Genomic DNA, 12,285 nt, shown 5'->3' with positions numbered 1-12,285 from the left:
TCGGGGAAGGCACTCCTTCTGAGTTCTAATGATAGTGACACCCACGTTCATTAAGGTCACAGAATGACTTTTCTTCCTGCCCTTTGTCACCTCCCTGTTTCATGTTTAGCAGCTGCAAAAAATGTAACTGAAAAGTGAACATGATACCTGTGAGAAAGGCCACATTGACAGCCCTGGTCCGTGTGATTTGTCTTCCAGGCAGTGGCATTCCAGGGCCCCCCATCCAGCACATTTCACCCTGATCCATGTGGAGTGTGGCCCCATCTCCGTGGACTGTTCTGCCTTGGGATGATTGGTATCAATCCTAGCGTTGATCTTTCTGCCCGACCCAACCCTGCAGTCTGCACCTGCTTCTAAAACAGAACCAACTCCAAACCCAAGTGCCGTGACGCTGCAGTTGGAACTTGTCGCTACAAACAACTAAGATGACATGAGCCACCAGCCTCATTCCGCACAGTGACCTCAGCCGGGACTGTACAGCTTTTGGAAAAGGTTAGCCCTTTTTTTTTATCTCTCCATATAAATGTTAAAAAGCAAATGATTATTTTAGTAACGAAAATGTCACTGGGAGTTCCACAGAGAGCGAAACAACCTGTTTAGCATGGAACCTTTTCCTTGAGAATTTATCCTAATGTAAGATCCAATTATAAACATCGAGGGTGATATAATGGCCTGAAACATTAGTCAAGGCAAATTCCATAATTGATGGCTGCTAATATGAAACAGTTTGAAACGAGGATGCATTTTGTTTTTAAATTCCACCTCCTTCCCCTCCTCCAGAGAAATCTGCCAGGCTTCTGGAGCGAGAGCACTTCAAGAGAACAAAGACCCTTTGAAAGCTTCTATTTTTCCCCCCTTTCAAATGCTTATCTGAAAGGACATCTTTTTCCCCTTAGTTGCTGTAATCATAAAAGCACAGGTGACAAACTGCTTCAGACCAGGAATCATCAATTCTAAGCCATTTCGTGTTATAAAAAGGCAGCAGCAGTAGGAGAGTTCAGCCTCTGCACTACCAGATGATCCCAGTTGTATCACTGGGGGCTGAGGGGTGGGCGACAAACTGGAAGTGACAACTTTTATCTCCGGATCTCCTGTTATAAAAATGCCAGGTTCCTGGGTGATGAAATCTCTCTGACAGCTCGAGACACTTGGTGCTGTTGCCAGTGCAGTCCAGATTTCCTTGGGAAAGGGGCTCACGAAGTATTGTATTGGCTTGTGGGGCAAACTCAGCCCCGTGTGAGCGTGTTTTACTGACACAGGAACAGGCTCTATTGTATGTAACAGGTTGAGGAGTGCTGGGATTCCGTTAGCAGTGCCAGGGTGATCAGGGTTAAAGGGTCATCTTATCACGTTCCTACCACCGGTGGCTCACACATACACCACAGGCTAGGTTTGCTGGTCCAATTGTGTGTTTCCTGCAGGAAAGCAAGTGAACTTTTAATGTGATGGGTGAAAGTTATCCTTGGTGCAAATCCATTGGACAGATGTAAATTGGTATAGCTCCAAGAACTTCAGTGGAGCTATGCTGATTGACATCAACTGAGGAGCTCTCCAATTAATGCCTCTGTAATTACAATTAGCTGCAGTGGAGTCACATCAGGGATGAACTTGGCCCACTGAATTGAATGCCAATAGCCCCGTTACAACAGCTAGATGAAGGCTGCTAAATGATGCTTGCAAACACTCCTTGGCCTCCCAAACAACTGTTCACAACAGGCATGTTTGCCCCCTACACAAAAGCAAAGTAGTATTCATATTATTACTGTATTTATTCCCTGCATGAGTGAAGTGTGTTCATACAGAGATATGGGAATCTTCAATTCATGTGGGGCTTATTCATTGCTTGCTGCTTGTTACCCAGCTTAAAAACTTTCAGTCACCCAATCAGGAACAGAAACCAGGTGACTTAAATAGGGTGACCAGACAGCAAGTGTGAAAAATCAGGACGGGGGTGGGGGGTAATAGGAGCCTATATAAGAAAAATACCCCAAAATCGGGACTGTCCCTATAAAATCGGGACATCTGGTCACCCTAGACTTAAATGACGGGTGCCATGCCATGAATGGCGAGTATCAGCCCACCCCATAGGCTGCAAACTGGATAAACTCATCAGCCAACAATTGTGAATAATGATTCGATTAATAAAAATCAAAGTGTATTCAGAATACTGGGCTCCATAGCCACATTTTGGAGTGGAACTGCACTTTAATATTAAACACACACAGTTAGAGGTGTTTGTCTTGTTCAAGAGAAGCATTCGGGACTTCTGTTAAGTAAGGCTGGGACTCATCTTTTCTCCATGACCCAGTCCTCATTCACACCCACATCCTTCCCTCCCCAAGCAGGCTGCGGCTCCCTTCCCAACGGGCTGAGGAAGCAGAGCCCAGGGTTCCGTGCACGGCCGTGCCTGGCCATCACTCCTCGTTTCCAGGGTGACTATCTCCTTTCCGAGTCTTTGGACTCCAAGGTGATTTCTTGTCTCTGAGCACAGCATCAGCTCTGCGAGCATTTCCAGATGCAGTGCTGAGATGCCCCTGCTCTCTGGGATGCCTTTCCAAGGCTGATCAGCACAGAGGTTCGGTCAGATAAGACTGAATGAGATTGTCACACACTTGAAAAATATATAAATATATAAACCAAAGTCATCCTCCAACACTTCACAGGGTTTTTCTCAAGTTTTCTTTTGCAGACTTAGAAGGGTAACCATTAAAGCAAAGAGAAGCCCATGGTGTGCCAGAAACCTTTAGAAACAGGTAGGAGCTGTTGGTAGGAGATGCACAGCTCAAGAAGTCAATGGGTTTTGCTTTTGTGCCTTATACAGATTATAGGATCTAATGCGCTGAAGTCCTGGGGCAAAAAGTCATTGTATCTGGAGTGGTGGATTCTGACTGTCTGAACCATCAGAGCAGACTCCTTCTCACTCAAAGGGGCCTGATTCCTCTTGTCTGGGCTCTTAGGGAGTCATTTCCATTAGTGCACAATGCTGCTGACTCAGAAGGACAATGATTTTCGCCCTCTTTGCACTGGTGCAGGGAAATGGTGACTTGGGCCCAAAGGAGTTGAAAAGTTTCTCCTGGGTTTGCATTTGAGACTCCGATTTGGCTCTACAACCTCAGAGGCCCAGCAGCGTGTCCATTTATAACCAACCAGTCCTTCAGGTCTGTATCCCTACCTAGAAAGTAAAAAGAACTAAGCCTTGTATTGAAAGCCCCTGATGCATTTGCCACTCAGAGAAAGGAAGACCCAGACTGTGTTTCTGCACAGCTCCTCTAAATACATGCGGCCCACTGAAGAGAAAACTAATCAACTGACTTCCAAGCCACAGTACCTGTCAGGTGGTTACAAATTATAACCTTCTCCAAAACCCTGTGTCCAAGGACCTGAATCACCCTGGTGTGATTCCTGTTTGGTGCCACAAAAAAAAGGGTGAGAAATTCCTCTGTGCTGAGCCCCATTGCCACCTCTGTCTCCAAACTGCTTGTTAGCGGTTAACTCAGCATTATATCTCTGGATTTAACAAATTAGGGGTCAGGCTTCTTTTGTGAGGGTGGATGAGATAATCTGTTTATCTGGGAGTCCATCACACTGATGCAGCCCTTCCTGGCTGAGAAGAGTTAGTGCAATACCATTAGGGATTATATCCCTCACCCTCCCAACTCCCATAAACCTCTCAATCTTTGCCGCCCAAGTGATGTGCTTTGGGATGGTTGTGCCAAGCACTGATAGCATTGCATCAGAAATTGCTTCTTCTCAGCTTAAAAGCCTGTAATTTTTGCTCCACCACAAGCTTTAGTGCACATCATAATGGTGCTGTTTGTCAATAGTCAACATGAACCCCTGGGAGAGGAGAAGGGAGGGGAATTGAGAGGGAAGGTGCTGATGAAAGAGGTGAAATATTGTTGTCCTGTGATTAGACCTGGGGCTGGGAGTCAGTACGCACCTGGTTCTATTCCCAGCTATGCCACTGACTCACTGTGCAGCCTAGGGAAAATCACTTCCCTTCACTATTTCCCCATATGTTAAAGGAGGATAATAATATCTGCCAGTACAGGGCCTAGCACAATGGGGTGCTGGTCCATGACTGAGGTGCCAAGGCATTACAGTAATACAAATAATAATACTAATAATTCCCAAGAATGGCTGGTGGAGCTTCAAGGCATGTGTCCAACTTAGAGATCACACGTCTGAAAATGTGTTACTTGCCTTTGTCACCAGTATCCCCGTGGCCAGATGCCCAGCAAGCGGAAATCGGCATTGCTCCATCAGAGTTCATAGCACCATTCCGATTCCACACCTCCTGAGGCATTGTGATGGTAAGAGACTGCAGGAGAGGAAAAGGTTTCTCTCTTCTTTTCAGTCTGCTTGCTTTGTGCACGTAGCAGCATTGCACGCAGAGTCTGTTTAACAGCTTCCACTACACAGTTACTTCCTGGTTGTGTGGGTCTTTCCTGCAGCAGCAGAGAAGAGGAAAATATATTTTTGTCACAGAGGAGAGTGTGATTGAACCAGAAGGGGATTCAGGTGCCGAGGTGGCACCTTAAACTACGTCTAATTTTTTTTCGTTCTTAAACTGACTGGATTTTGAGTTAGGGGATGTTTGTTAAGGTGCTTTGGGATGCTCAGATGAAACCATTGTGTAACTCCAAAGTATTATCATTCTCCTTTGAAATGGCTCATTATGACACCAAAACCATGGCTGGAACAATCAGCTCAAGTCCCCCCCGCAACCGCTCAACTGCATTTTGAGTGTTGAAAAAACAGGGGGCTCTTTATATCACAGTGTTTGGCACTGGAGAGGTCTTTAGTAATGCACTCCTGGCCGGGAAAACAAGCTGTCCACGCCGACTGTGCAGTCCTGGCGTACTCACATGAATAAAGGCTTCCCATCAGGATGCTCAGCAGGATGGAGAGAGAGATACTGCCTCCCCTTAAGCAGGGTTGTGTAAACATGTGGCAGGCAGCAGGTCCTGGGAAACAACCCTGGAGGTGGCAGCAGCCCGTCTGGTGACACACCAAGTGCTGATGCTGCTCGTACAATGAATGTGGATTGCCTTGCCAGCCGGGGCTGGCTGGAGGGTCTTCCATCTGCAGCTCTTGTCTCATTTGTGGGAGGGTGTTTGTCATGAATGACGGGGTCGTCATGACAATCACAGCACCATGCTACTCCATCCAGAGCCTTGGGTAATCTATCTCCCCAAAGCACCCAAAGAAACTTACCCATGCCCAGCCCTCCGAGCAATGGCGCAGTCTTTGGCCTGGCCTGATGTCACCGCTTACCTTTGCCCTGAGACCTTTAGCAGTGGCCTCAGCAGTGTTAAGGTACAAAAGCATCCCCAGTGCATGGAATGTGGGACAGTGCTGAATCTGCTGATATAACACACGAGGTCCCTATTAAGGTTTTGCATTTTGAGCCGCAGTTGGATGGAGCTGGAGTACGTATAGCTTTTGGATAGACGTTCGTTATGGACAGTGTTGCAGGCAATACGAAGGTGGAAAGGAGTGTACGAGTCTTTCCTCTTCACTTCTGATTTCCATGCTTTTCTGGGTGGGGATGGACGGGGTGCCCTGTCACAGTTTTAACTGCCCCTAAACATAGGTTTTGTTTGCTAGCTTATATTGCAATCAGGGCCCTGTTGCTTTAGCTGCTGTATGAACACAGAAAGAGAAACTGCTTACCCTGAAGACTTTACAACCTAAATAGACAAGGCAGATGGGAAACAGGGGTGAAGTGATTTGCCTCCGATCACAGAGCAGGCCAGTGGAGAACTTAGACTGCAGGTCTCCTGACTCCTAGTGCAGCGCATGCTTCCTCCTGGAGTCCTGTTCTCCTCTGAAGACGTGAAAAGCACTGAAACATGGAGAGAGGAAGCGAGAGGGAGAGCGAGCGAGAGAGAGAGAGAGAGATGTGGCTTTCAGATCAAGATCTACAATTTCAAGAGCTTCAGATAATTCAGTGACTCATCCAGACATTTTGCCCCAGGCATCAGCCAAAATTGGGCTGCCTATTTGCCGTTTCATCTCCTCACCACTGATATTTCCAGCTTTAGTAAAACGAGCGTTTTAAGAACCATTTTTTGAGGAGGTTCAGAAAAATCAACTAATTACACCTGGTGTGCACTGATTGAATGTTAACTGATCATAAACCCAAGTAATCTTGTCCAGGAAGTGTTGGTAGAAAGCTAGAACCCTAGGTAGTACAGTATACTGTTTTCTGTGCACTGAAATAGAGAAACTGAGAGCCAATTAGTTCTGCAAGCCTCTTTGCTTCTCAGGGCCTGATTCTCTGCAGGCATTACTCCAGTGTGACACCAGAACTGATGGAGTTACACCAGCAAAAGACTGAAGTAATGTGGTGGTGAATCAAGCCTTCTGAGTCTAGTCTTCCAGAGGCAGGCAGTCCTTAATCAATCAATAGAATCCAGGAATGCTATCTAGGTGCTGCTGGTTTTATATATATTAGTACTTGAATCCTGAGCTCCAGTGAAACATTTCCGAGGGATTTGTAGTCTCAGAGTGATTGCTACACATGTCAGAGTTTCGCTTTCTCCCTCTGTGACATCTCTTTGTAAGTCTGTTTTGAAGAAGGCTCCCCCCCCCCACTCCTCTTTTGAAGATTTTTATAAAACTTTAATTATAGTGGCACTGTTTAAAAAGGATCATTACATCTCGTGAACAAGCAGCAGTCAAAAGTGATACACAACTACACTGCAAAATATCAGGGTGACAAAATACTCACAATGCTATCTGCAGCGTGTCAGCTTATTCAAGGCTGTGTAACACCTCAATTTGTAAAGAAGATCGCATGCCGTGCCCTATGATAAATGTTTAAATGAGGTGTTCAGACAAGTCGGAAGAAGAAGGAACTGATTTATTCTTCTGAAGAAAAAAACATCCCCGTCATACCTGCTAATAATCCTGCAGATGATAAAACCCAGCTTTCAAAGTGAGCCTGACTCCATGCTCTAGTCTATCCCAAGCAGTCAAGAGGAGATAAATGGGATTTGATTGTAATAACTGTCCCAGATCTTTGTCCGCCTCTCAGCTAAACCCCAAGACTTTGGGGCTAGATTTTCAGTGGGTTCCTAGCCCCAAATTCCTTTCCTACCCAATTTTAGATATAACATCTTCACTTTTTGTCCTCAGGCACACTTAATGTGGCTTAGAGTCTGCTCTGAAGCCAGCATGGGTTGGCCTAAACTATGGTAACCCCCACCTTTAGATGTTGGCAACATCACTCCATGGCTTTAACATTACTGTCATGCCTTTCTGTACCACAGGCGAGGGCTGGCAAGCTCACAAGTAAGGTGGGCATGTGAGATGTTTGTTCTGCTTGCTCTTGTGGCTAGTGCACATAATAAGAGACAAGACCTAGCTCTTGCATAGTGTTTTCATTCATAGATCTCAAAGAACGTTACAAAGGAATAATATTATCTTCGCTTTTCACATGGGGAAACTGAGGCACAAAGGGAGGCAAAGTGACTTGCCCATATTCACTCAGCAACCAGCGGAGGAGCTAGAAACAGAACTCAAGTCTTTTGGGTCCTTGTCCAGGGTTCTGTCTAGTAGGCAGCACTGCCTCCCTCCATAACTATTGGCCAACAGTCTATTACTGAGGCCAGCTAATGGAATTATCCCCTTTTGCTCAATGTCTGGGGCTGAAGATCTGTAGTTCACAGCCCACAGACAACGTGTAAGGGGGCTCGTTACGGACATTATAGCAATGATTCAATAAGTCACATTTGAGGCGAATATGTCCAATAATTGCTGAACTCAAGAGAATAAATCGCAAGCATAAGGGGCAGTATCATAAAGCAAAGAACCAATATAGCAGCCTACATAACACCATTAGTCTGGGACCAGAGGCGTTTGATGTAGAACAAGAGTTGGCATGAGCCAACAGGTCTGCACTTATTTATTTTTTCCCCTACATTTAATAAAATGCTCTGGATGCAGCTTTCTATGCTCAATGTGTTTTATTGTTTCCCTCGCCCTGAAATGGGAACTGCAGGCGCTTTGATAAATGGATTGAAAGGTTTGGCTAGTTTCCTTGTAGCTTCCTTGTTCTCTCCTGAAACTCTGTTGTGTAACTGCTTACAGAGACCTGTGCAGCGAGCAGTTCCTGACGTAAGGGGAGCCTCAGGACCAGATTCGAGGGAATAGAGGTGTGGGGGTGGCAAGAATTGGCTAGCAGGGTAGTACTGTGTGGGGAGCCCAGGACTGAAATAGCAAGAGGTGCTGCCGGACAAGACTGAGGGGCGCTGGCTTTGCTGAGTGAGGGGCCCAAGAATGGGCTAGTAGGGGGATGCATCAAGGCAGGGCTGGGATTTGTTGGCAGAACTGCACGGGGAGTCAAGGGCTGGAGCTGCAGGGGTGCTGTAAGACAAGGTTGAAGGGCATTGTCAGAGCTGTGTTGCAAGCCTAAGACTGGAATAGTGGCAGGGGTGGTGGAGTTGCTGCAGGACAGGACAGAGGTGCACCAGGAGAGCTGTATCGGAGCACAGGAGTGGAACAGCAGAGGAATTAGGGGGCCAGGGGGCGGGACGCTGCAGGTCAGGAGTGAGCAGAGCTGTGTTTGAAAACCTTAGTACCTGGCAACAGCACTTGAGTGCTAATGATCTTAATTCCTCACTTTCTTGGAAACAAACCTATGCCGCCAATGAATGGAAAGCAGAGAAAAGCAAACGAGATGGACTCCTGCCTTGTGTTTGGAAGTCCTCCAGAAAGGAGATGCTTTGCCTCCCCATGTCCCCTGGGTCCTGTTCTAGCCTTCTCTGCTGGCCGCCAACAAAAGCAGCCTGCAGGTAGTTTGCTATCACTCTAGCTGAGAGAAAGACCCCGGATGGCTAGAGTGAGGGAAGGAACAGTATATTAGCTGTTGAATGACATCTGCGGTTTATGATGCCCTAGAGAGGAAGGAAAACAATTAAGGAATTGATAGTTTTGTTTTATTTCTAAAGTGACAGAGACCCGGGGAGGTCTGCTGGGAGAATATTGTTTGGAAGCAGAGTGAGATCATCCGGTAGAAAGAATTCTAAACCTGACAGCGACCGTGGGAGCTGGAATCCAGCAAAGAAATAAACTGCCAGGTTTGTCATGGTTCGACACCCCCCGCCCCAGCCATGTTTAATAATATATAGACAAAAGAACAGAGCTATTTGGGGGGCATTACACAGCACACAGTTTCCATTGTGTAACACAGATATTGGGAGATATAAACACATTCCTGACTCTGCCACTGTTTCTGGGTGGCCATGGGCAAGTCTCTTTGCTTCCCTGTGCTTCACTTTCCTCATCTGTAAAATGGGGATAATTAACCAGAGTCATCTTGTGTGAGGCACATAACGAGAGACAGTCCCTGCCCCAAAGAACTCAGTCTGAATAGACATAACTGAGGATGTGAGAAGGGAGCAGAGTTGACTTGTCTAAGGGCAGCCTCAGAGATGGAAACAGGTCCCAGATCTGGTTCTAAGCACTGGACCGTGCTGCCTTAGTCTGTGGCTACTACTGCAAAGTACTCTGAGGTACATACATGGGGGTCTAGACTGTGCAGAGGCATGGCCCTAGGCAGTCTGCCTTGCGAGCTCATCATGATGGTGCAGTACAGGCCGGATATCATAAAATGTCTGTTCTCTCTCCCAGTGACACATCCCTCTTTCCAGCAAACCAACACAGGGGAGCCGTCTCTGTCTGTATCAGCCTCGGTGGCAAGGCCATTTTGCTGTTCAGCTCCCGCTGGCTCTGAACACATCTTGGGAGCGCGGATCTGGATGTTCCTGAGGTCTGTTTCATGTGATCTCCAGGCAGCATCCTGGCAGTATCCCCTTGGCCTACGGATGATCAGACCAGCTTTAATCCAAGAAGCCACCCCAAGGGCAGTGGGAAGGGTTGGTTGAGAAATACCGTAGAGACGGGGCAGGGGATATGCACTTGGATGGATGGTCTTTGGCTCAGGAGAGCTGTTCTGTGGCCTACATGGGAATAAGCTGCTGGTCTGAATCCAGCCCGTCCTGGAGCATGGTTTGTGTTGCTGTCTCTCTCCCCATGGGGAATCTCAACAGAGAAGCCAAGGCATCGATGCTCCATGCTGGCTGAACTCCATCCAATCTCCCTGCATGCGGGTGTGTTGCTGGTGTAGGAAGTTTGTCCTGCCACCACCCATGCGGTGCCTGTGATATAAGCAGAGGGCCTCAGTTGGCAGGGGCGTCCGTTTAGTCCCTTTCACCAGCCCCACCTCCAGAAATCACACTGATACGGGAGCTTTGGACAGGTCAAACATTTCTGGGCTTAGTTCCACGGCTGGGAAGTGGAAAAGCAGCGTCTGGCTCGTAATTCTCCCAGAGGAAGTGGTTGGGACCTGCACAGAAACATAACATGAAACAGCCACCAACTTGTATTAGCGCTTCACATGCCTCAGTCCCCCCTCTTCTTCCCTGCTGAATGTTTTTCTGCCCATCATTGGGGACAGCCAAATTCAAGTCTGCAGCAGGGAACAACCGCACGTGTTGTTCCTTGACTTTAGCAAAGCTTTTGACACGGTCTCCCACAGTATTCTTGCCAGCAAGTTAAAGAAGTATGGGCTGGAAGAATGGACTATAAGGTGGATAGAAAGTTGGCTAGATTGTCGGGCTCAACAGGTAGTGATCAATGGCTCCATGTCTAGTTGGCAGCCGGTATCAAGTGGAGTGCCCCAAGGGTCAGTCCTCGGGCCGGTTTTGTTCAATATCTTCATAAATGATCTGGAGGATGGTGTGGATTGCACCCTCAGCAAGTTTGCAGATGACACTAAACTGGGAGGAGAGGTAGATACGCTGGAGGGTAGGGATAGGATACAGAGGACCCTAGACAAATTAGAGGATTGCGCCAAAAGAAATCTGATGAGGTTCAACAAGGACAAGTGCAGAGTCCTGCACTTAGGACGGAAGAATCCCATGCACCGCTACAGACTAGGGACCGAATGACTCGGCAGCAGTTCTGCAGGAAAGGACCTAGGGGTTACAGTGGACGAGAAGCTGGATATAAGTTAACAGGGTGCCCTTGTTGCCAAGAAGGCCAATGGCATTTTGGGATGTATACGTAGGGGCACTGCCAGCAGATTGAGAGACGCGATCGTTCCCCTCTATTCGACATTGGTGAGGCCTCATCTGGAGTACTGTGTCCAGTTTTGGGCCCCACACTACAAGAAGGATGTGGAAAAATTGGAAAGAGTCCAGCGGAGGGCAACAAAAATGATTAGGGGTCTGGAACACATGAGTTATGAGGAGAGGCTGAGGGAACTGGGATTGTTTAGTCTGCGGAAGAGAAGAACGAGGGGGGATTTGATAGCTGCTTTCAGCTACCCAAAAGGGGGTTCCAAAGAGGATGGCTCTAGACTATTCTCAGTGGTAGCAGATGACAGAACAAGGAGTAATGGTCTCAAGTTGCGGTGGGGGAGGTTTAGGTTGGATATTAGGAAAAACTTTTTCACTAGGAGGGTGGTGAAACACTGGAATGTGTTACCTAGGGAGGTGGTGGAATCTCCTTCCTTAGAAGTTTTTAAGGTCAGGCTTGACAAAGCCCTGGCTGGGATGATTTAGTTGGGGATCGGTCCTGCTTTGAGCAGGGGGTTGGACTAGATGACCTCCTGAGGTCCCTTCCAACCCTGATATTCTGTGATTCTATGAAGAGCCGCCCGTCTATCACCAGGAACATCTCTCTACCACTGCACATATCACCATGTGCTTCGGTCTCTCCAGGGTCAGACTGGCACCCTTCAGGGTGGTACTTTATGAATGAGGAGACACTGCAAAGTTTGGTGTCTATGCCTGATGCTGAGACCCTGCCTCTCTCATGGTCAGAGCATGTTGGCCCCCGATGAGTGACAGGAAACCACTAGAACGCTGAGAGCTTTCTTTCTTTCTTTCTTTCTTTCTTTCTTTCTTTCTTTCTTTCTTTCTTTCTTTCTTTCTTTCTTTCTTCTCTCTCTCTCTCTCTCTCTCTCTCTCTCTCTCTCTCTCTCTCTCTCTCTCTCTCTCTCTCTCTCTCATTTATTTTTGGTCTCCTACTTTCCATCCAGAGCCCTAAGGGCTGCCCCGGGACTGTGTCCATCTGATACTGTCACACTCTTTTGTTCCAGAGGAAGGAGGCTCTGGGTGGATGGGCTTCACTGAGTCTGCCCCAGCTTCTCCACTTGAGTTAATTCAATTAATGATTTTGCAGATAAAAGGGAGTTGTTGTTGGGGAGGGGAATGGAGCCAGCGCCGGTTGCAGAAAGCATTCGCAGCAGCATCTACTTCCCTGGAAGCATCG

General features: G+C 47.4%; 1 long non-coding RNA gene across 1 annotated transcript in view; it reads left to right on the top strand.

Annotated features, from left to right (window-relative positions):
* The first annotated feature begins 211 nt into the window (after positions 1–211).
* The window catches only part of LOC122463570, a 68,864-nt gene continuing 56,790 nt past the window's right edge, over positions 212–12,285 (top strand). The window contains exon 1 of the long non-coding RNA XR_006287048.1: positions 212–492. This is a non-coding gene — a long non-coding RNA (uncharacterized LOC122463570). The remainder of the gene's footprint in view (positions 493–12,285) is intronic.

The sequence above is a fragment of the Chelonia mydas genome, chromosome 22 (genome assembly GCF_015237465.2).
Source record: "Chelonia mydas isolate rCheMyd1 chromosome 22, rCheMyd1.pri.v2, whole genome shotgun sequence".
Classification (NCBI taxonomy): domain Eukaryota; kingdom Metazoa; phylum Chordata; order Testudines; family Cheloniidae; genus Chelonia; species Chelonia mydas.
Note: the sequence above shows the minus strand (reverse complement) of the source record. Positions and strands in the feature narration are given on the sequence as shown.